This window comes from Lytechinus variegatus, chromosome 8, assembly GCF_018143015.1.
Source record: "Lytechinus variegatus isolate NC3 chromosome 8, Lvar_3.0, whole genome shotgun sequence".
Classification (NCBI taxonomy): Eukaryota; Metazoa; Echinodermata; class Echinoidea; order Temnopleuroida; family Toxopneustidae; genus Lytechinus; species Lytechinus variegatus.
The window spans coordinates 14,111,809-14,134,963 of record NC_054747.1 but is presented as its reverse complement, the minus strand read 5'-3'; the positions used below and the strand labels follow the sequence as shown (position 1 = coordinate 14,134,963).

At 34.4% G+C, this 23,155-nt stretch overlaps 1 non-coding gene across 1 annotated transcript; it reads left to right on the top strand.

Annotated features, from left to right (window-relative positions):
• Nucleotides 1–3,267: 3,267 nt before the first annotated feature.
• Nucleotides 3,268–3,339, top strand: TRNAL-UAA. Its single transcript has one exon. It is a non-coding gene; the product is annotated as a tRNA-Leu (tRNA).
• The last annotated feature ends 19,816 nt before the right edge of the window (nt 3,340–23,155 follow it).

Sequence of the window (23,155 nt, the reverse complement as noted above, 5' to 3'; positions counted from 1 at the left end):
ATGAGCACCATAAATGCAAGTATTAGTGATCTATGAGTAGAATATTGTCCGAAAGCATAATTTATATTAAGAGATATCATTTATTCTGCCAGTTAGGTGATGAATACTGTTATTGGAAAGTCAAAATGGCCGATACAGGCCCTTATGATATTATGCACAATGTGAATGGAACAAATTATTTCAACAGAATTTGGCTTTGCTTGGCCAAATGGTGATGTACGAGTGAAATATCGTCTGAAAACACGATTTATAACAAAATATATCATCTCTTATGTAATTTAGGTGATAAATACTGTATTTCAACATTCAAAATTGCTGCCATATGCCCTTTTTGTGAACATTATTTGTAAAATTGGCAGAGGTAAAAATGGCAGAGGTAAAAATGGCAGAGGTAATAATGGCACAGGTAAAATGGCAGAGGTCATAATGGGAGAGGTAAAAATGACAGCTCTAGGTAAAATATGGCCAGCCTCAAACCCCGATGCAATGAATTGTCAAAAAGCCCCCGCATGTACATAGATTAAATTAGAAGTGCATGTCACGGTTAGGCATTTCATCATATCATTATGTCTTTATCGGCCTAACAATGCTATTTACGAATTCGTTGGAGGTGTACCGTGAAAGCTTTTTAAACAGAAATCAAACGACAAATATTTTTTCATTCAATTCATCAGGAGCAAAATGAAACTCCACTATTCTCATTCATCATTTTATAACATTACTTTTTGTCTAGCTGTTTTTTATGTCTAAAGTTTTGCCAGGTTTACCGTTACAAAAAGGAGGAAGAGTAGACATAAGAGAGGTGGAGAGACAGAGAGGGTTAGGGGTGGGAAAAGAACATAGTGGGAAAAGCTTAGACCTTGAAATTGTCACGAATGATTGTGGTTGAATATTATGTCCTTATTTGTAATGTCGTCTGTACTATTCTTTTTAAATATTTGAATGACAACAAGCATGCGTTCCCAGATTTGGCACTGAATATGTAACTGATTATGAAAATCAATAATAATCTTGACTGGTAAACCAACTTGGGGTCGATCGAGGGGGACCGTCTGGTTCAGATTCTTTGCATAAAAGAAGACCCTGAACCTTCTTTACCATTGTATCCAATATGATATAAACGGCTTGATGGTCATACCCCTTGGAAGCGGAAGTGCTGTTGGGTATTTTGTACACCATAAGCAGCACCCTCTTGGTAATTAGCTTGGTATACTAAAAAAACATTGTTTATTATCTGATTGTTATTATTTTTGCTGTAATTCTTTTTCTGAGTCAAAAGAACTTCACTTACATGTAGTTGAAATAATTTTTTAAGTCATTTTCCCCCTTAACCAAATCCCCTTTGATTTTAGAGTGAAAACTTTTTTCTTCTCGGCTTTTTAACAAACCAGCTTTCCATATCTCTTTCATTTTTGCTTATGCCATCTTTACCTTTGCCATTTTCAACTCCGCCATTTTTTACACTGTTAGAAAATTTATACTTAAAAATAAAAAATAATCCTGCAACAGAGTCTGGAGAACACCTGTAATGTTACTGCACTGTGTAAACTTACAGAAAATTGGTATTTTGTGCATGTACCCTTACAAATTTATTGTAATAAAACTGTTTTCCCCTTTTTTAAAACATATCTGTTCTGTAAAATTGAAGAAAAATTGTGGAAAACCATCCTGTTATTATAATCTTCAAACTTATTTGTTTTTTTCTGTAAAACCTGTTTTTTACTTTTCTTCTGTAGAATCTACTGTTTTTTCTAATAGTGTACCTCGGCCACTATTTAATACCTCTGCTATTGTCACGTCTTCCATTTTTACCTCTTGTCATTTATGCCTCTGCTCCATTTATATCTGATGTTCTTACCTCTGCCATTTTTAACTCTGCCATTATTACCTCTTCCATTTTTACCTCTGCCATTTTTACCTCTGCCATTTTTTTTACCTCTGCCATTATTATCTCTGCCATTTTTACCTCTGCCATTTTTACCTCTGCCATTATCATTGATTATTACCTCTGCCATTTTTACCTGGCACCATCTGGCCAAGCAAAGCCAAATTCTGCTGAAATAATTTGTTCCAATTCACATTGTGCATGATATCATAAGGGCCTGTAGCGGCCATTTTGACTTTCCAATAACAGTATCACCTAACTGGCAGAATAAATGATATCTCTTAACTGCTTAATAGAAATTATGCTTTCAGACAATATTTTACTCATAGATCACTAATACCTGCATCTATGGTGCTCACTCCTGTGAATATTGGTTTCCCACTTTGCATTGTGCATAATACTGTTAATGTCTCTGGCGGTCATTTGGAAAGTAAAACTACAGTATTTAACATCCACTTTAAACCTGAATGATATATTTCGTTAGAAAATATGTTTTTAAACAGTATCTCATTAATTTATCACATTTATATGCATTTTAGTGATCACTCTTGTGATTTCTTTGCCACTCTTTCTCATTGTGTGCATAATACTTTTAGGGCCTTTGGCAGCCATTTTGAATATCAAAATACAACATTCATCACAAAACATGGCATATTAATGATATATTTCGTTAACAGTTATGTTTTTAGTCAGTATTCCACTCGTGTAATCTTAATAATATGCATTTTAGTGATCACTCTTGTGAATTTTTTGGCCCCCATTGCCATTGTACGCAATACTGTTTAGGCCAGTGGCTGCCATTTTAGATACCAAATACAGAAATGTTCCCATTTATGACATAATAAATGAACAATGATATATCTCGTTAGTAATGATGATTTGCATTTATTACTTCGTTCATACATCGCAATTTTTTGCGGTTTAGTGCTCATTTTGTGAAAATTGGTTTTCCCTATTTACATATATTGTACATAATAGAGTATACAATGGACTATGGCGGCCATTTCGAATATCAGGGAAATAAATATTTTGTCAACAATTATTTTTTCAGAGTGTATTTTACTCCTGCCACACGCTTTCATGCATTCCATAGCCAATGTGTGGACAATTTTAGGATTTTCATGGGTAATTTGCATATTTTGGCGGCCATATTGGATTTTGACAATTTGCGGAAAATGCTCAAGGTTACACGAGTGGCATCATCCAGATTCGTAATCAGCCCCCTCGAATTGACAAGAAACCATCAAAAAATATTGTATATATATAAAAAACAACAAGGTTTGGTCATGTTTCTATGGGGCCTATCCTGGACTAATTGGTATGGTGTCGAAAATCTGTCTATCTGACGGTCAATTGGATCAGGGTCGCCTAGCCACTAACCCGTCTCTGTGGTCTAGTGATTAAGGCACCGGCGTTAAAAGCTGGGGGCCCGGGTTCGATTCCCGGCAGAGACATTTTTTCAGCATCACCAATTTTTCCAAAGGGTAGATAGCTCTGGGGAACCTTAATTTAAGCTACGCCTACCATTGTTCTCTTCATCCATTTCTTTACAATATATATATATATATATATATATTATATATATATATATATATATATATATATATATATATAAATTGATAAACATATTGTAGCTGAACTGACTTTCTTTCCTGACGAACTGGTTCGTTTCGGTTGCAATTTACCAGCAGTTGGTGTAATATTCTTCTTTTTCCACTTCTGACTTAAACAATTCCTGTATCTCCATTATCTATTTCGGTAAGTTCATTTTTTTTCTGTATTTCAGTGAAGTAATTATTCTCACTCCTTCAAATCAGTACTTAGTACCAACAGTAGTATCAACACTTTATTGTAGTACTCCTTCTCTTTCGACCATGCATTCGTGTAGCTCCGTACAGCGAAATAACGATAGGCATGGAAGCGTGAATTTCTCAAACCTTTATTTAAGAAATAAGGCTCATCCCGTCAGAGCAAGTTCCAATTACATTGGACAGAATTTCGTAAAGTAATCAAAGCTGACATACACATGTATTCCATTGCTGCATATTTTCAAAATTGTCAATTTTTTATGACATTCAGTTGTTCCCTGCTTTAAAACGCCCAGAAATACGAGGATAACAGTCATATTACATATTATAGTAAGTTTTTACCGCATCCACCGGCTCCACCACCCCTGTTACTTCAAACTTAATGTACTATAGTTTTTGTTCCTGATATTGTATTGATCTAATTCATAGTAATATATTTAGCCTATAGTTCTAGCTTCAAAATGAGATATTACTCAATATATTTGGTCAAGATGCTGTGATGTAGCAACAATTTATCCATGGCACCGTGTGGAAAATTTTTCATACGCCACCCTTTTTGCATACCCAACTTATGAAATGCAACCAATTATTCTACACTCTTCAACGTTTAAAACCATGCTGAAAATTAAATTAACCTGGATTTACAAATGTAAACATAGTATTTGAGCAAAAGAAATAAATATGAAAGAAATCTATCAGAAAGTAAACCAAACATTTTCTCAAATGAAGAGATAATTAACATCTTATTAGTTTTCTGGGTGATAACCTTGAGAGTTTCTTCCCATATACATTTCATAGTGGGACATTCAATAAAAATGTAAATATAGGTTTCAGGCTCTGTATCACAAAAACAACAATTTGGGGAATCTTTTTTTCCTTATTTTATACAAAAATCGTTTTAAACCTATTACTCTATGGAATAATTTAAAATAAAAAGAACGAATTTGTGTGCTTAAAGTGGACTTAAATTATTAAGGTGAATCTCTTCCCAATCAACTCCGTCAGTATCCGACAGAGCGTTCCAATATGAAATTTGACGTTCAGGAAGGGTGGTGTCTCGCCAAGTATTGTAACTATATTTTGGATTTTTTTCGACTTCTGGAGCTGTTCTTTAATTTCCTGAAATAGACCACCAGGAGCGTAATTGGAGGTAACCAAGAAATCATGTGGTATATATTTCATTAAAGAGTTTTATTTACGCCTATCGTTTTGGCTAATAAATTCTTCGAAAAGTTAATAGCCTGGGAGGGGAGGATTTTATAAATCACTTATGTAAACAATTCCTTTGTCAAACCAATCCGCAAATACAAAATAGGTCATGGCATACTCCGTATATCGATGACGTCACACAGACCCGACCTGATTTGGATGAGATGGATTGAGATGGATGTTGCGCTTCAAAGATGCCTTATTTTTGCGTAAAGCCATATGCGTCTTAGACTCTTGGTGATGCGCGTTGGTATCTTGCGATTGATTTTGATTTTCAAATAATATTGAATATTAAAATTGAAGAAAATAAACGTTCATAACGACAATAATGCCACAGTTTCCAAAAGTAAAACGATAACATTCACATCACTGGCTTTGGTGTCCAATCAGCTTTCACACGATGTAAAATTTACAAGTCATTTCCAAGTGCTTTTTGCTGTTTGTTGACAATATTCAGAGCAAGGCAAAAACACGTCTTCTCCCTCCAAATAATAAAATAATAATAATAAGCCATGTATATATAAATAAATAAATAAATATATATATATATATATATATATATATATATATATATATATATATATATATATATATATATATATATATATGGTCGCATTTCATAAGTTGTGTATGCAAAAAGGGTGGTGTATGAACAATTTTCCACACGGTGCCTTGGATAAATTGTTGCTACATCACAGCATCTTGACCAAATTTATTGAGTAATATCTCATCTTGAAGCTAGAACTATAGGCTAAATATATTACTATGAATTAGATCAATACAATATCAGGAACAAAAACAATAGCACATTAAATTTTAAGTAACAGGGGTGGCGGAGCCGGTGGATGCGGTAAATGATAAAATATAAATTAAATCTAATTAACAACTAACTATAATATGTAATATGACTGTTATCCTCTTATTTCTGGGCGTTTTAAAGCAGGGAACAACTAAAATGTCATAAAAATTTGACAATTTTGAAAATATGCAGTGCATAGAATACATGTGTATGTCAGCTCTGATCTGCAACCTAATCAATTAGTAAACCGGAGAGATTTGGTTAATTATCTAATTTGTAATCTTAATTTTTAGTACATATGTTGTGTATCATTGCAACAAACATTTCTACCCATGATGTTGTCATTTTGCCAAGCATATGAATACAGTGACAGGTATTTTGGGGGCAAAAATGTGAAATTAAATACTTTTAATTAATTAGTATAATTAATATGCTTACAATAATAGATAATTATTCGATTTTTGGTACAGATTTAATTATTGATGGTCAAGAGTATAACGGCAATTTTCTAGGGTGATCCAATGTTGCATTAACTTTTGACACCATTTTACATTGACGTCTATGTAATAACTAGCTGTTAATTAGTCATTTTAAGGAAAAATAAAGGTATTTGAGACTTAAAACTTTTTCATTTAGAGAATGGTAATAGCTATAACATATCAAAAAATTAAATTTTGGACCATTTTTACCCTGTTCGCGAAATTGGACCACCTTATGACATGTGACCATATATATATACAATGCGTGCCCCCCCCAAAAAAAAATATACACTTTTGAAATGTTTGCCAAATAAGAAATGTAGCACTTTGGGGGAAAATACTTATAGATATGGAAAGCCAGTAATGTCAACTTTCAAATGACACCAAAAAGTTGAAAAACTAATCATGTATGAGCGAGCACTGCCAACTGAAACAAAGGGTATGAAAATTAGGGCATGTAGGGTGGGCTGGAATTAGCCGTCCAATTTCTTTCAGGTTTGTTTGTTTGGTACTTGCAAAGTTGAGGGTTATTTGGTAAATTAAAGATCAGTTGTGATTTATATACTCCTGAAGAAGACGGAGGTCCGTCGAAAATTCGAGGAAATAAAAACTATATTGGCTTTGAAAGCATTACCATTTATCTTCAGCATATTTTATATATATATATATATATATATATATATATATATATATATATATATATATATACACTCTAAAAATGAAGTGATAATTCAGCTCTTAATACCCCTTTTCCACTAGGGCCAGGACAGCATCAGGACAAGGCGCGGAATGTAAAAATTACAATCCGCGACCCTTTCGCAACCTATCCGGACATTCCTGGGAGTGTCCGCACGCTGTCCTAAACCCTTCCTGGTGTTCGGGAAATCAAAATTTGTCCGCATCCAAATTTTGGTCGAGACCAAAATTTGGACGCGGATATTGAATTCCTGACACCTTCGGGACTCTGTCCTGATGATGTCTTGCCCTTCCTAAACCCTTCCGCGTCTTCTGGAAACCATCCGCAATCAGGTCAGCTTCAAGGAGGAAAGAAGAAGCCATGCGGAATGTTTCAGGAACATGCGGATTGGAATAAGAAGGCAAGCGGACAGTTTCAGGAACGTGCGGACAGGAATAAGAAGGCAAGCGGACTGTTTCAGGAAGGTTCGGACTGGAATAGGAAGGCAGGCGGAGTGATTCATGAATGTGTGGATCCAATGCTAATATGTATGGAACGAGTACACAAGTAGCAAAAGCCATTTGTGGTCAGTGCACTAGATGGGGCAACGGGATAATACAAGACAAGAAAATTACAAAAAGTAAAGAAGTACGGGGTCAAGGGGCCTAATAGTATATCACTAAACAAACCTGAGAACCTAATATTTCAAGCAGTGTTTTAAACATATTATTACGCGAGCGCGAAGCACGAAGGAGGAATATTTCAAGCATTATCTTCTGATCTGAAAAGTGGACTTTTCAAATATTTCTTGCAATAGTTAAGCTGGCAATGATGCGAGCAGATTAGTTTGTTCTGTACTGAACATATAAAGATGTTTCATGCAACGTTTGATTATGAACTAGATTATTCTAATGTACTCAACTGAAAAGAAAAAGGACCGTATAGGCAACGCTTGACTTTATAAATAGGACAAATATCATAACATGATGACTATCTTCCCAAGCGAGAGATGAAACTTGTCGATATTCCATTCTGAAAAAAAAAAGGAAAATGATTATTAGGAAATCATTAAAATGTTATTATATTAATTATTAATCTAATAAGCCCAAAGAGGGCGTGAAATTGATATTAAGGTCAGATAACTGGACATTTTGTAATCATGAATAGGATGCATGGGTTGATATATTACTAACACAAATAATGCGAGCGCAAATTGCAAGCCGAAAATTTTGATAAACTGTCGAGGAATTTAAAATAATTTGTTACAATTGATACAGGTATACATAAATCCCCAATCAAAATGCAAGCGATCAGCTTTAGCTGATACTATTTACAATCAGACCATTCTAAAAAGGGGATATTTTTCAAAAAAAATATAAAATACGCGAAGAGAATAGTTATTTGACAAATCAAATAATGCTAGCGCGCAAAGTCTTCATATTTAGACAATAAAATATAGTTATTTTTCAGAAAACTATAAACTCTATTTGTAAATCAAACAAATTGCAAACTTAATGTCCGAGAAATGTTTTGTATATTTACTTCAAAACTCTATATTCTAAACTCAATATAAGTCTATTGAGCAAGTTATGTATCTCATAGATTAGGCAATGCGAGTACAAAGCGTGAGCGAAAATTTAACATAGTGACATGAAATCCCCCACCCCCCTCATCTTTTTTAATTCACTCGTCTTTCTCCTATTGTTTTTCCTCTTCATTTTCTCTTCTATTTTCCCTACTGTTTCTTTTCCCTCTCCATTTTTTTTTTCTCCTTTGCTCGTTCCAAATATTGGGAAGGGGGGCATTCGATATCAAATACCCCCCCCCTTCCAAAAAGTGAGGGTTCGCGTCGCCCTAGCTGTCTCCCTGGGATGTCCATTACTGTTTGCAATTTTATTTGAAATAAAAGAAAATCCTATACAGTGCGTCCCAGAATAAACGAAACCGAGATTTAGCGATAATTTATCATAACTTAATCATAAATAGAATAGATAAAAGACCTACAATTTAAAGCTTAGAATCTCCTCTTTCATCTGATATTACTTAGCTTATTTCATATTCACGCATGAGTGAGCAAAAACAATTTGAAGAAAGGATACCAAAAACTTATTTGGCGAGGGGTATCTGGGTTTCAAAAAGAAAACCACATTTCTTAAAAGTTCAATATCTGCTCTTTAATTTGGGACCTCAATTACAGAAAATGGTCAAGAAATAAAAAAGTTCTGGTCATTTGAAATAAGGCTTGTATTTCCATAATTTCATGAGATAAACGTGTTTTCACCGGTTTCCCACAGAAGCTTTCGCATCGTGAACAAAAGAAGGCTGATCGTCAACAAAACGGAGTGTTGAAAGCCAGCCTGGAGAACATCGTCATTTTATGAAATTATTGAAATTCAAGCCTTATTTCAAATGACCAGAACTTTGTTATTTCTTGACCATTTTCTGTAATTTAGGTATCAAATTAAAGAGGATATATTGAACTTTTCTAAAATGTGGTTTTCTTTTTGAAACCCAGATACCCCCTGCCAAATGAGTTTTTGATATCCTTTCTTCAAATTGTATTTGCTCACTCATGTGAGAATGAGAAATGATCTAAGAAATATCAGATGAAAGAGGAGATTATAAGCTTTAACCCTAAAAAGACTGGGGGGGGGCTGATTCAGCCCCCCCCCCTCGACATTTTTCGCGATAAATCCGCCGCGCAAAATTTTTTGACCGCGTCAATCACTGACTTTTTACTTTCAAGTCTCGCGCAACTTTTGAGACCAAAATTGTGACCCCGGGTACGCGGTTCGGAAATTACGCAACATTTCGTAAGTGCATGCACACCCAAAATTACTCAAAAACGTGAATTTGTGTACAAATCCAATGCAAATAGTGTTTTTAACCAAAATTCATAAATGTATCATTATTTTTTCTTTTACTGCTTAAAATCAATTAATTTTATCTTTTTTATGGTCCAAATAAAGTCCCCGACAATTTCCATTGAAAAAACAATAAAAAACAAAAAGTCGAAAAACAAAGAAATACATAAGAAATTTAGAAAACAATAGAATACATAAGAAAATAAATGTGATGTTGAAATTTTTTTTTATAAATTTGATCAGATGCCTATCTAGAGTATGTGAAACAAAAATTAGCATTTCAGGGGCATTATTTTATTAATTACAGCAAACTTATGATTTTACGCATAAATTAGCATAATTAATCAAACATGAGATTTTTGCAGAATTTGATGTTATAGTTTTGTAAATAATGCCATGGGTAACGCGTGTGCCAATTTTCGTCGCGATCGCGCGATCGACGGCCGAGATCATAAGGGGGGGGGGGCTGAATCAGCCCCCCCCCCCCAGTCTTCTTAGGCATCGAAATAGCCCAGTCTATTTAGGGTTAAATTGTTAGGTCATTTGTCTATTTTATTTATGATTAAGTAATGATAAATGATCGCTAAATCTCGGTTTCGTCTTTTCTGGGACGCACTGTATAGTCTTTGTAGTCGAAGAAAACCCAAATAACACCCCTAAATTCATTTAAAAAAATATATGAACGATAATCTTTATGGAGTATTCGCAAGTTGTCCGATTGTCCTAGTCCTTGAATTTACCACTCGTGACGTTGTCCTAAATGTCTCCGGTTCTGTCCTAATACGATCTGCATGCTGTCCGCACCGAACGCCGACAAATTTATTTAGATAATTTTGTCCTAGGACAGTCCCAGGAATGTCCTACGACAATACGCAGACAGTCCTGGTTGTGTCCTAGGACAAGATCATTTGCATAATCTTTTACGGAATTTGGTTGCGGACAGCATGCCGAAATGACAAAAGTTGCTTCCGCAACCCTTCCTGGTCTTGTCCGCGCCCTAGTGGAAAACCGCCTTAAAGGCGGTTTTCCACTAGGGCGCGGACAAGACCGCGTCAGGACAGGGTCCCGAAGGTGTCAGGAATTCAATATCCGCGTCCAAATTTTGGTCTCGACCAAAATTTGGATGCGGACAAATTTTGATTTCCCGAACACCAGGAAGGGTTTAGGACAGCGTGCGGACACTCCTAGGAATGTCCGGACAGGTTGCAGAAGGGTCGCGGATTGTAATTATTACATTCCGCGCCTTGTCCTGACGCTGTCCTGGCCCTAGTGGAAAAGGGGTTTAAAGAGCGTGTATAGTGACTGCACTTCGGAGTGCTGACTTGTCTAGTTCAAATTTGAACGAGAAAAATCAGCACTCCGAAGTGCAGTCACTATACACGCTCTTTAAGAGCTGAATTAGCACTTCATTTTTTTAGAGTGTATATTGGGGTGCGCTAATAACCCCCATCTCGATATGTGTGTACACAACATGTACACATGCATTATACTTTTATTGAATTAATATCCTCCATATTTCTTATGTTGAGAGAGAGCGAAGCGAGTGAAAACAATTGACTTTCATGATTGATTACATCATATAATATGTAATCATAATGATGATTATAAGAATAATTGTGTGTATGAGTATAATGATGATAATTATGGTTTTATATCATTATAAAGAATATTATAATTGCTTTTTCACTTTTTTCCACGTTGAAACCGGAAGGGGTGATTGGAGGCCTACACAACATCCGCACCAGTGAACCCCCCCCCCCCCCCATAAACCTGGATTTGATTTCTAATAATGTAAATAATTTTGACTGTTCCTAACGTACACTACAGTCCTATGTTTATCTATATGATAAATTACAAGGCTTCATATCTATTTCGGGCATACGGTCGAACATATGCATGTATAATTATAGCCATAATGTGACGAATAGCTACACTCTAAAAGGTCAAGCCCACCCTTGAATGAAAAAGAGAAATATCAAGCAAATACAGGCCCTAACAATGAAAAAAAATATATAAAAATGGGTGTAAAATAAGAATAAAATGACATTTTGAAGTTTCGCATGTCACCCCCAAACCCCTAAATTTTGAATTGAACCCCTAGGGGTGCAGTTTTGAGCCCGCAGGGTGCAAAAATGAACCCCAACCGCAAGGTTCAATTTTTGAACTCCAAATCAGGGGTTCAATTTTTGAACCCATAGGGTGCTGATTTTGCATCAACCTTTCGGGGTTCAATTTTGAACCTTTATTTCTTAGAGTGTAATATCATTACCGATAAACATGATAAATGACTAACTTTGTTTGCTTTCAAAAAAGTTCCATCACGCAACTCTACAAAGTTCATTTGGGTCAGTCGCAGGTCTTGCGCAATACATAAAAACACAATTCATGGACTACTATTCGTTATGAAATCAATCCAGAGATTTAAAAAATAAAAGGATGATTCCACTGTTTGTTATTCAAGTAATATATTCCTCGGGATGTATTTATAACTAATTCTAAACACGATACAATGATAAATTAATTTTAAGGGTATTTCATTTCAATATACTGCTCGATGCAGATATAATTCAGACACATACCTACACGAAGGCGACCTTCGTTTATTTTTCGTGTGAGGACTTTGCCATTTTTTTTATTTAGTTTGAAAAATGGTAAATAAGAGTTGAATTCCAATAAAGGATACATTTGAAAGTTTGTTTTAGTTATTATTTACAAGATGACTAGTAATTTTGCTTAACAAATCTCTATGATCGTTACATGAGAATTTTTGTAAGTGATTCTCAGCGAGAGATGCTTACCATTGCATCTGCCGCTGAAAATCGAATGTACTATTTATATTTATATACACCATTATGCTATATTTTAATTTATGTATTCAAGAAGGTATATTTCCTAATAGTTGTAAAATATCGCAACATATTCCTCTCTATAAATCTGGCCAGAAAAAAGTTTTCTTAAATTATAGGCCAATTTCCTTATTATCATGTTTCTCCAAATCGCTGGAGAAATGTATTCTCCAATTAACGCTAGAAACATGATTACTCAATTAATGATTACTCAATTAACGCTAGAAACAGCTTCAGAAATAAAATTAAAAGGGTCATGGATCCATACAATCTCAAACAGATAATAAACTCACCGACCCGGGTTACAAATACGTCTAGCACAATAATTGATCAGATATTTACTACAAACCATGATAATATATTATGTAAAGGTACAATTATCACCTCTATAAGTGATCACTTTATGGTATTTGCTATAAGACGCAAGCATATAAAGGTCAGAAAAGCTGGGAGAACATTACAAATACGGTCTTTCAAAAATGTTACTCCAAGCAATTTTAATGAAGAATTTCTTAATGTAAACTTTGATGATTGTTTAGATCCAACGAATGTGAATCGCAGTTGGAATGCCTGGAAAGAATTATACCAAAACATCATAGATAAAATTGCACCTATCAAGTTAATAAGAGTACGTAATGAAAGCCTGCCATGGATAACATCTGACATCAGAAGAATTATGACAAAAAGGGATCTCCTTCATGTCAAAGCAATTAAAACCAAAATGGAGAGTACTTGGACTGAATTCAAAAAAGTAAGAAACGAAGTTAATACATTGATAAGAAATGAAAAGCGTTCGTACATTATGAATGAAATCAAATTGAACAGAAATAATCCAAAAAATATGTGGAAATGTCTCAGAAACCTAATTCCAAAAAGTCAACAGAAATTACCAAACCAGTTTAATATAGAAGGCGAGATGGTTGAAGACGAAATGGAAATTGCTTGTGCTTTTAATAATTATTTTATCAATATAAATACAACTAGTAATGATATACACTGTAGTAACCAGAATGATAACACAGCGTGTAATTCAATACCACCAGAAGATACGTTTAATTTCTCACCCGTAAATGAAGATATGGTAAAAAAGGTTTTCAATTTGTTAAAAGAAGCTAAAGCGTGCGGTTTGGATGGCATCGGAGCGAAACCGTTAAAGATTTCAATTCAAACTGTTCTACCTTACATTACAAATTTCATCAATCAATCCTTTTTGGAGAGCACCTACCCTGATGAATGGAAATGCGCAAAAGTCTTACCCATTTATAAAAAAGGTGACACTTCAAATTTAAGTAACTATCGCCCAATTTCAATTCTCCCCACGATAAGCAAAATAATTGAAAGACTTGCCCATCAACAATTCTACGATTATCTCACCAAAAAGTCAATCTTGAGTAAAGTACAATTCGGTTTCCGACCGGGTCACTCAACCGCAGCCGCTTTAGCTTCAATGACGGATCACTGGTCTAAAGCAATAGACAATGGTCAGCTAGTGTGTGCTGTTTTCATTGATCTTAGACGTGCGTTTGACTCTGTCAACACGAATGTACTGCTAAATAAGCTCCAGTGTATTGGCTGTTCCGATAAAACACTTAGATGGTTTAACTCTTATCTCAACATGAGATTGCAATGTGTTCAATATAACAAATCTATTTCTGAGAAAGAAAGTGTGTCTATCGGAGTACCACAAGGATCCATATTAGGTCCGCTACTCTTTCTAGTACTTATTAACGACCTGCCGAATGTAATAAAGAATGGTCAAGTTACAATGTATGCCGACGACACAACATTATTTTTATCAGGATGTGATATAGATAGTATGAAATTGGCTTTACAAAAAGATGTAAATGCTTTAAACCAATGGTTAAAATTAAATAAATTGATTCTCAATGTTGAAAAGACAAATATGATGATTCTGGGATCAAGACAAAGAATGAACAAATATAATAATTCAGATTCAGATATCTCTATCACGTTTGATGGTAAAGTAATAAATAAGGTTCACTCCACTAAGTGTTTAGGTGTCATAATAGACGATAAACTTCTTTGGCATGATCATGTAGAACACGTTAGTAAAAAAGTATGTGCTGCTCTCGCCATACTGAAAAGGGCTAATCCATTCATTGATGTTACCACTGCTAAACTAATCTATAAATGTTTAATCCAAAGTCAAATTGACTATTGTTGTGAGGTATGGGGTTTAAGATTTATCACACAAACAAATCAAATAATAAAACTTCAGAAACGTGCTGCCAGAATAATATTCAAAGCAAACGTCCTCACCCCTTCTGATCAGTTATTTAAAACACTTGAATGGTTCTCCTATCCCCAAAGAGTAATGTATTTTCGATGTATATTTATATTTAAGAGCTTGAATAATTTATCTTCCGACTTTTTTAATGAAAATTTTAAATTAGTATCCGAAAAACATAACGTAAATACAAGATCCGCCTCCAATCTACTACTCGATGTCCCAAAATGCAATACTGAATACTATAAATGCTCATTCATTATTTCCTCAAAATCAATGTTCAATTCCTTGCCCCTTCATTTAAAAACCCTATCCACACTCTCTAGTTTTAAAAAAGAACTGAAATCATATATAATGTCCAGCAAATGTTAAAATGTCAATGATTCTTGTACCACAAATATTTTAGTGATTTAATTTTTCATGCCTTTCTGTCTTCTAATAATTATGTATGATTTATATGTTTTTACCTTGTTTTACATTGTATGTTTTACCACTTGTATATGTACTATTTTTATGCTTTTAGGGCCCCTTTTGATACCAGCTTTTGCTGAAAGGGCACCCTATTGAAATATTGTTTAATGAATAAATAAATTCATACTAGGCTAATTACAAAATATTTCAATAATTAACATATACTTCATCAAAAACAATTTGGAAGTAGAAAAAAACATTATACATCTCATGCTCTTATAGATTCTTTAACTGATATTATAAATGCTTATGATAATAATGAAATAACGTTTGGAAGTATGATCTTAAAGGCTTTTGATTGTATTTACCATGACATATTGCTTAGTAAATTATCTTTTTTAATGGAATACGGGGCATTTCCCTTGAATTAATACACAATTATTTAAGTAATAAAGAGCAATGTGCCATTTATAATTCATGTCATTCTGAGTTCAAACCAGTATCAATAGGCGCATCCTCGGTCCTCTTATTTTTCTTATATGATCTTAATCTCTGTTTTAATTTATTAATAAACATGATAAAATTCGTTATTTTTGCTGACGACACAAATACATTGTTTTAGCCATCGTGCCATAAGTTATTTACAACTAAATATTCCCTTAATGCTTTATTACACTTTAATATTATCATATTTCAATTATGGAATCATCGTTTGGGGAGATTCACATAAATATTTATCAGATAAAAATTTACAAACAAGAGTCATCAAATAGATATCTTATTCTGGTTCAGCTAGAGCCAACCCTTTCTTAGTTGAATTGAATTATTGCCTGTGCATGAATTTATAGTTATAATCTTGGTATCTTTATGTATTCATACTACAATAAATTACTGGAAATATAATGTTGTTAAAATTCTTATATTCACAATCATGATACTAGAAGAAAATCTGATTACCGTGTGAAATTAACATTATCCCGAAAATTGATAACTCATAATGATCCTGTATTCTGGAACTGTCTTCCTGAAGATGTAAAAAAATCGCAATCCCTTAATATATTATTCAAATATAAACTTTAACATTTCTTCTACGAAAAATATTAATTCCGTAGACTAAGTTACTTCAATTACATTTAGTTTTTTCCATTCTTTCTCTGCAAAAGTTAAACTTTTTATTGACAAATTGGGATTATGCTTTAAGTTTTTAACTTGTTAAATGATCCCCACATTTACATAGACTGATTCTCTTCTTATCTTGTATTTTTGTAAATAAGTATTGTTTAGATTTGGGTTCATTGTTTCATGTAATGTATTTATTTGTGTAATGTATCCAACCGCAGCACTACTGTCCTTTGGCAAGGCCTTTATCTACATTTGCCAATCTCGACCCAATGTGCAATATCATGTCATACCATCTAATAAACAATAACAATTATTGTTTATTTGATACCATCTACATGTATGCACTGTTTGTATTGTTCTTTTTATAAAATGTGGAAATGAAATACTTTGGCCCTATTGTAGGGACCTACTTTTTTTATCCCCATCCCCTATTTGCTCGTCAGAATTTTGAAGAGTTTCGACCGGTATGTAGATACTGACAACCTCCTCCCTCCACACACACGCACACTCACACCCACACACACCACGCACCTTTCATGCCTTCTTTATATCATTTCGTTGTGAAACGTTCATGAACCCATTCTATCAAAATGACAATGGCCGACTGTTTAGGGGTAAACAACCCTCTTGGCAAAAAAAACTTTGTGCAATCATGCTACCTTTATCATGTTTATCAGACTACAATGAATAAAAAAGAACAGAATGGATTTTTTTTCCAGTTATTTTTACATTCATGTTAATGACCAACTTTGGTATTTATCTCGCAATGCTACGAAGTCCATTCAGATTCCGACCAAACTTCTTGCGCAATAGTTTTTAGTTTCAAAACATATCCTGTCGTCCTTACCACACACGAAATAAAATGTACAAGTATTCAGAGTAGTAGGTCTAAATAAGTACAACCCATATGCGAGTAAAAAATAAACAAACCCTGACACCTCACAAATCCCGAACTTTAAGGTAAAATATGTCATGAACACATTAATATTATATATGGCCTGAAACAGTATCTTCTAAAAATAAATGAATAAATAAACAAGGTGTCACATTTCTGTAATATGTGTTAACGCTTTGATAGTCAGGTCTGAAGTTCATATCCTTCATTTCATTTAGACTCAACATATTACACAAATATGAAATAATAACCATAAAAATTAATACAAGGGAATACACTTTGTATTCAATATAACCAAACAAAGAAAATGGATAAATATTTTCGGTAAGCAATACACAATAATGATAATCATACAATTATTATTTATACCATGAGGGTAAAACAAAACTGTAGAACAATTTCGATTAAACATCTGCAAGGTTATTTGAATTTATCTTATTCTTAATAAAATAAAAGTTGTGAAAATGGAGGGATCCATTGAAAATCAGGTCTTGTTAATTGTGGATCCCTCAAGGGATTGGAAATAGGATAGATTTGTAGGTATAAGTATAACATTCGAGCAGGAGGGGGGATACAGTTTATTTGATTGTTGATAAATGGAATATGGAGTTAATAGAAGGAGAATGAAAAAAAGAAAAATGAACCGAGAGGATAGCTGCTTAAATTTGATGAATAAGCAGCCCCCTAAAGTTCACAAAGCAGAGCTAATAATCTCTCAAAAGCCATAACAAACGCCGTTACCAAAAGGAGAGGGAAAGCAATTTATATTCATTTAAATTGAAACGAAAAAAAATGCGAATTTTCTTGATTTGGTACGGTACCTGGATATTGTCAAAAATGGGTATTGAAAAAAAATGTATTGGACAATGTTAAGAATCTTAAATTGACATGACATTAACATATATTTAAATTTTGTCCAGTTCATTGTAATGAGATGCTCTGGAAACAATTTTACTTTGCAGGAGGGTAACATGCTTCACAGTGGAAATTGATGACAACACTCTCCCCTTTTTGACTTTCGAACGTACATGTAGGTGGTAGTCCTTCATAAAGCTGCTAAGAATTAACAGTACACCTCAGGAAATGTCACGTATAGTTGGTATGTAGGTGTATATTTTGAAGGGTTTGCTGTCGAAAAAAAACAACAACCTAACCGTTAGTCATGACGTGCCGAGGTATTCGATAAACATCGTTATTGAAGTTCGAGGTATTTTTTTTTATTGTGCTGTAAAGTGATAGCGTCAAAGTAAGGCATGGCTGCAATCCGGATGCCAATGATGTCAAAATCGAACATGAGTTTGCAAATCCTTTTTCACTGATACAAAAAAAAAAGTTTATTAGGCAATACCAGTCAAAAATGGTGTTTTGCAATGGGTTCAATGCAACCCTTGTAAGAGTATGACATCCTTGACATCTAACTGCAGCCATGCCTTAGCTTTCTTCGGCGCAAATCAAAAGTTACATCGACAAAGAATACCTACTGATTATCGAAGCATTGAAGACATACAACATAAATATGGTACTAAATTATCTGAGAGAAGATACTATTTCCAGCCATATATAATGACTATTTTTTTTTACTTAATTTGGGAATTAGTGATGTGGCATTTTTGTCTCGCCTGTAATCAAGTATAACTGAACATCCTGCCTGAGTTTCAGGTCACATGACCAAGGTCAAAGTTCATATAGGGTCAATAAACTTAGACCATATTGGGGGAATCAATATCAAAATATTAACCAGGCTAAATTTTTGGAACGTTGTCATAACGTAAAAAGTATATGAACCTATTTCATGAAACTTAAATATTAGGGGAGGGGGGCGTCCCCCACCTCAAATTTAGGGGGCAGGATCCCCCTCCCCCCTGCTTCCGCCGCCTATGCTTGGGGCGCTTGCCAGGAAAATTTTCACGACCCCCCCCCCCAAAAAAAAGAGGAAAGAGAGGAGGGTGAAATACGATATTACTTTCTGTTTGTGTCAAAGTCTATCACAAATTATTATTTTTTTAATATGAAATGTCGAAGTTGTTAGGCCTATGCTATAGCTACATGTAGTCCTAACATGCTATATTCTGAAATAGGGATAAATCTAAATAGTGGAATAATTCAGCTACATACTGGTAGTTTTATCTTTTGACTATGGTTGGAGGTGACGTTTTTCCTTTTATCAGTAAGTGCGAGCAAATGTTCGCTTTAATGAAACAAGGATTTTCCGTATATGTACAGCACAAAGACGTTCTTAAAAAGTACATTGCCTTTTCCACTATGATGGAATATGACAAAGTTTCAACCATTTTGACCTTGCAATGCAAATAACAACGTGAACGAGTTATCAGCAGGGAAATCAATTTATGATCATCGTATGAGTACACAAACCCTGTTTGACTGACGATATATATAAATGAATAAGGGGGTGAATATGCGGTTAATCTTTTCTAAATAAATATTAATTGGCATTTGAAGTTTGTTTAAAGGTGTTTTTATGTTTATCAATTCTAGGAAATAAGGACCTGTAGCTATTGCCAAGTTTGTCATTATGTGTTTATTATAGTTATGTGTTTAACTTCGTTACGAGTCTTGGACCGCCTGGTAAAGATTTATCATCTGATTTCAAACAAAAGTGTCTATACAATTTCGTTATTATTCCTTTATTCATTCCAAATCTGTTATATAATTTAAATATGAAACATTTGAAATGAGATAATAATGTCACATGCATAATGCTTATTTAGGTCTAGTCATTTTAGTGACTGGATCTGGACCATCGAGATTATACATAAAAAAAAAACACTCAGAATTATAATTTCTGTCCGCCCGACCGCTGCAATAATTTTCATCCACTTCTCTGATGTCTACACACTCAATAAATAAAATAAAGGTTCAAAATTCAAAAATTGAACCCCTGATTTGGGGTTCAGAAATTGAACCCTGTGGTTGGGGTTCATCTTTGAACACTGCGGGTTCAAAACTGCGCCCCAAATCTTTTTAATTGAACCCTTATGGGTGCAGTTTTGAACCCACAGGGTGCAAAAATGAACCCCAAACGCAAGGTTCAATTTTTGAACCCGAAATCAGGGGTTCACTTTTTTAACCCTTAGGGTGCTGATTTTGCATCAACCTTTCGGGGTTCAATTTTGAACCTTTATTTCTTAGTGTGTACCTTTCTGCACTTTGCCCCGCCCCTCCCGTCCATTATCTTCAACCATTCCATCATATTAGATAATGGAATCTTATATCTTCAACCGATTCGAGCTAAAGATGGCGCTAGTGTATCAGGATTCCAGTCACCTTCCAGTGACTCGAGTAGTAATCTATGACGAGTGACATTTCAAGCCTGCCCGCACTTGTTCATGACAGAGTGGTTGCTCCCCATGAATTACAAGAACTTACTTCAAATGAAGGTCATAATTCATACTGCAAGTGTGAAACGAAGTATACAGCAAAGGCAAAGACACGCAGTCGAGATTGTTAATGAAGGGGATCCGACGAGCATCTGGACGAAGAGGAATGGGACAGAGGACCGTTGTAAGAATAAAACAGGATATGGTGTAAAATGTTACATTTGTGTACATTATTTGGAATTACATGGATTGATTTGATACAAAACATTGACATTCACAAGTGTGTTGGCTCAGTTGGTAGAATGTCTCACAACCGGGAGGTCGGGGGTTCAAACCCCGGCCGCGTCAGACCAAAAGACGTTAAAAGATGGGAGTTGCTGCAATCCTGTTTGGCGTTCAACGATTAAATAAAGGGATAGGGCCTCGTCGATCTGGCCCTGCACAGTGGCTGCCGGGCCCACGATCAATTGGGCAAAGCAAACTTTCGGAGTACTTCCTTTCATGTCTATTTTGAACAATGTATTATTGATTTTCATTTTTTATTTTCATGATGCTTTTTAGATGTTTCATTGATTTATGAAAAAAAATCATGAAAATGTGTTTTGTTTACCATGGATTTCTATCTATATATGGTTTTGAAAACGTGTTCTTATAGCACCGTTAAAATACTTTTCCGTGACCTTTCTAAAATGTTTGTTATTAAAGTAATATCATAATAGCATTTTAAAAGCATTTTGTTACAGAAAAATAATCAATATGATACGATAAAAACGTTTTAAAGAATCTATTTGTTTATTTTTATTTGATACTGCATGGTAGCCCTGTTCAGTTATGCAAAACCCCTTTTCCGAAGGCGCACTGCAGTTTAACAAATAACTCTACATCAATAGCATTTCAATCCATGTGACATATCAATAAAGTAAAAGCAGAATGCATTTTTCATACATAAAGAGTTAAGTATCGTGGAATCATTACATTAAAGCTTTGTATAGTTTTGGTAAATCCACCAAAATGCACCTACCACTATTCCAATTCATTGCTAGCTAATATGAATGGATATGCCCTATAACAGTTATGATGTGGAGGATATGAAATGAAAATGTGTTTTTACAGGATAAATTTTGCGATTTTACATGGAAATTTAACTTGATCGGGTCACCCGATCAAATCAAAATATCTGTGTGATTTTGTCTTTCAATTAAATCCTATTCCAAATCATGGAATGGGCTGAAACTTTCAAGATATGTTCTTTGTCTGTAACTTTTGGATATCTAATCACTAAATTTATAAGATAAGTGCTTGAATGCCCATTTTTTTTAATTTAAAACAAGCATCGCCGACAACACCGAGAGAGGGCGCTATATATCCAAGATTTGAATATTTGAAATTTTCTCAGAGAAGTGCAGTTGGAAAAATATCTAACGGTCTCTACGCTTCAGTAAGACTGTCATTTTAGATAATATTCGATTATCAATCACATTATTGACCCTTTACCAAAGCTATACACAGGCTTTAAGCTATTTAGTGTATGGCTATCAGAATGCCTGGAGGGACGTGCATTTGTGTATACAAGGGAGCGAATTAAATAAAACGGCAGCAAAAATATTTTCCTTTATAATCCGTCCTTGCGCAGGGTATTTGAAAGGAACATTGTTCAGAATATCGTGTTTTATAAGTTACATCACGTTTGTAGATAAGTGGTTCCAGATAGGCTGGTGCTAAATCGTTTTGTATTTTGTAAGCACTGTAGGCCTGTTTGTGTGTGGTAACAATTCATGTTGAGGAGTAAGATATAGTCCTTATTCAAACTTATTCGGGCATAGTTATTCTGCAGTTTTCGTATCTTATTTTTGTTGGTTATTGCACAGCTTCCCCAAGTTGTACAACCATAATCAACATAAGATAAAATCTTGGCAAAATGTAAATTCTTAAGAATTCTAGGCGGAAGAAAGTGTCTGATTCCCTTTATCAACATGTGGCTGCTGGTGTTTGTGACAGGATGACTAGCTCATATTTTGGACATGTTCTAACATAATTTCTGGAGTGACGAATTAGTGACAAGATGAGTACCAATGTTATCACACAAGTTGACGTTTCGTCCAGACTTGTATGACCAATAAAGTGTATCTTTAACTTGAACTTGAACTCTTCAATAACATTGGCATCTCCAGATTGACTTGACTTTTATAAAAAAATCCGAAAATTACTTCCATTCTATTTCAAAGAAAATTTCGATCCTCGATAAATCGACTACGCCCTCACTCGGCGTGTTCGAGAAAGGTATCCGAAACTCTCGCTTCTGACGTCATCGCAGAAATTCAGAAGCTCGTATTGACATAACCTGTCGTATGAGATATTTTAACAATGATACTAAATACATGTTATCTCCAAGTCATACCAAAGTCAAGCGTTACACCCAAGTACATGAAGTATTTCACTATATTTCACATTTTCTTTGGGTTCATTTCTATATTTTATCATTAAAGCATCAATTTCAATCTTTTCCTATGACTTTTTTATGCAAATGCACGTTTTGGTCGAGCCAGTTACAGGTAACATCAAAATCACTTTGCAA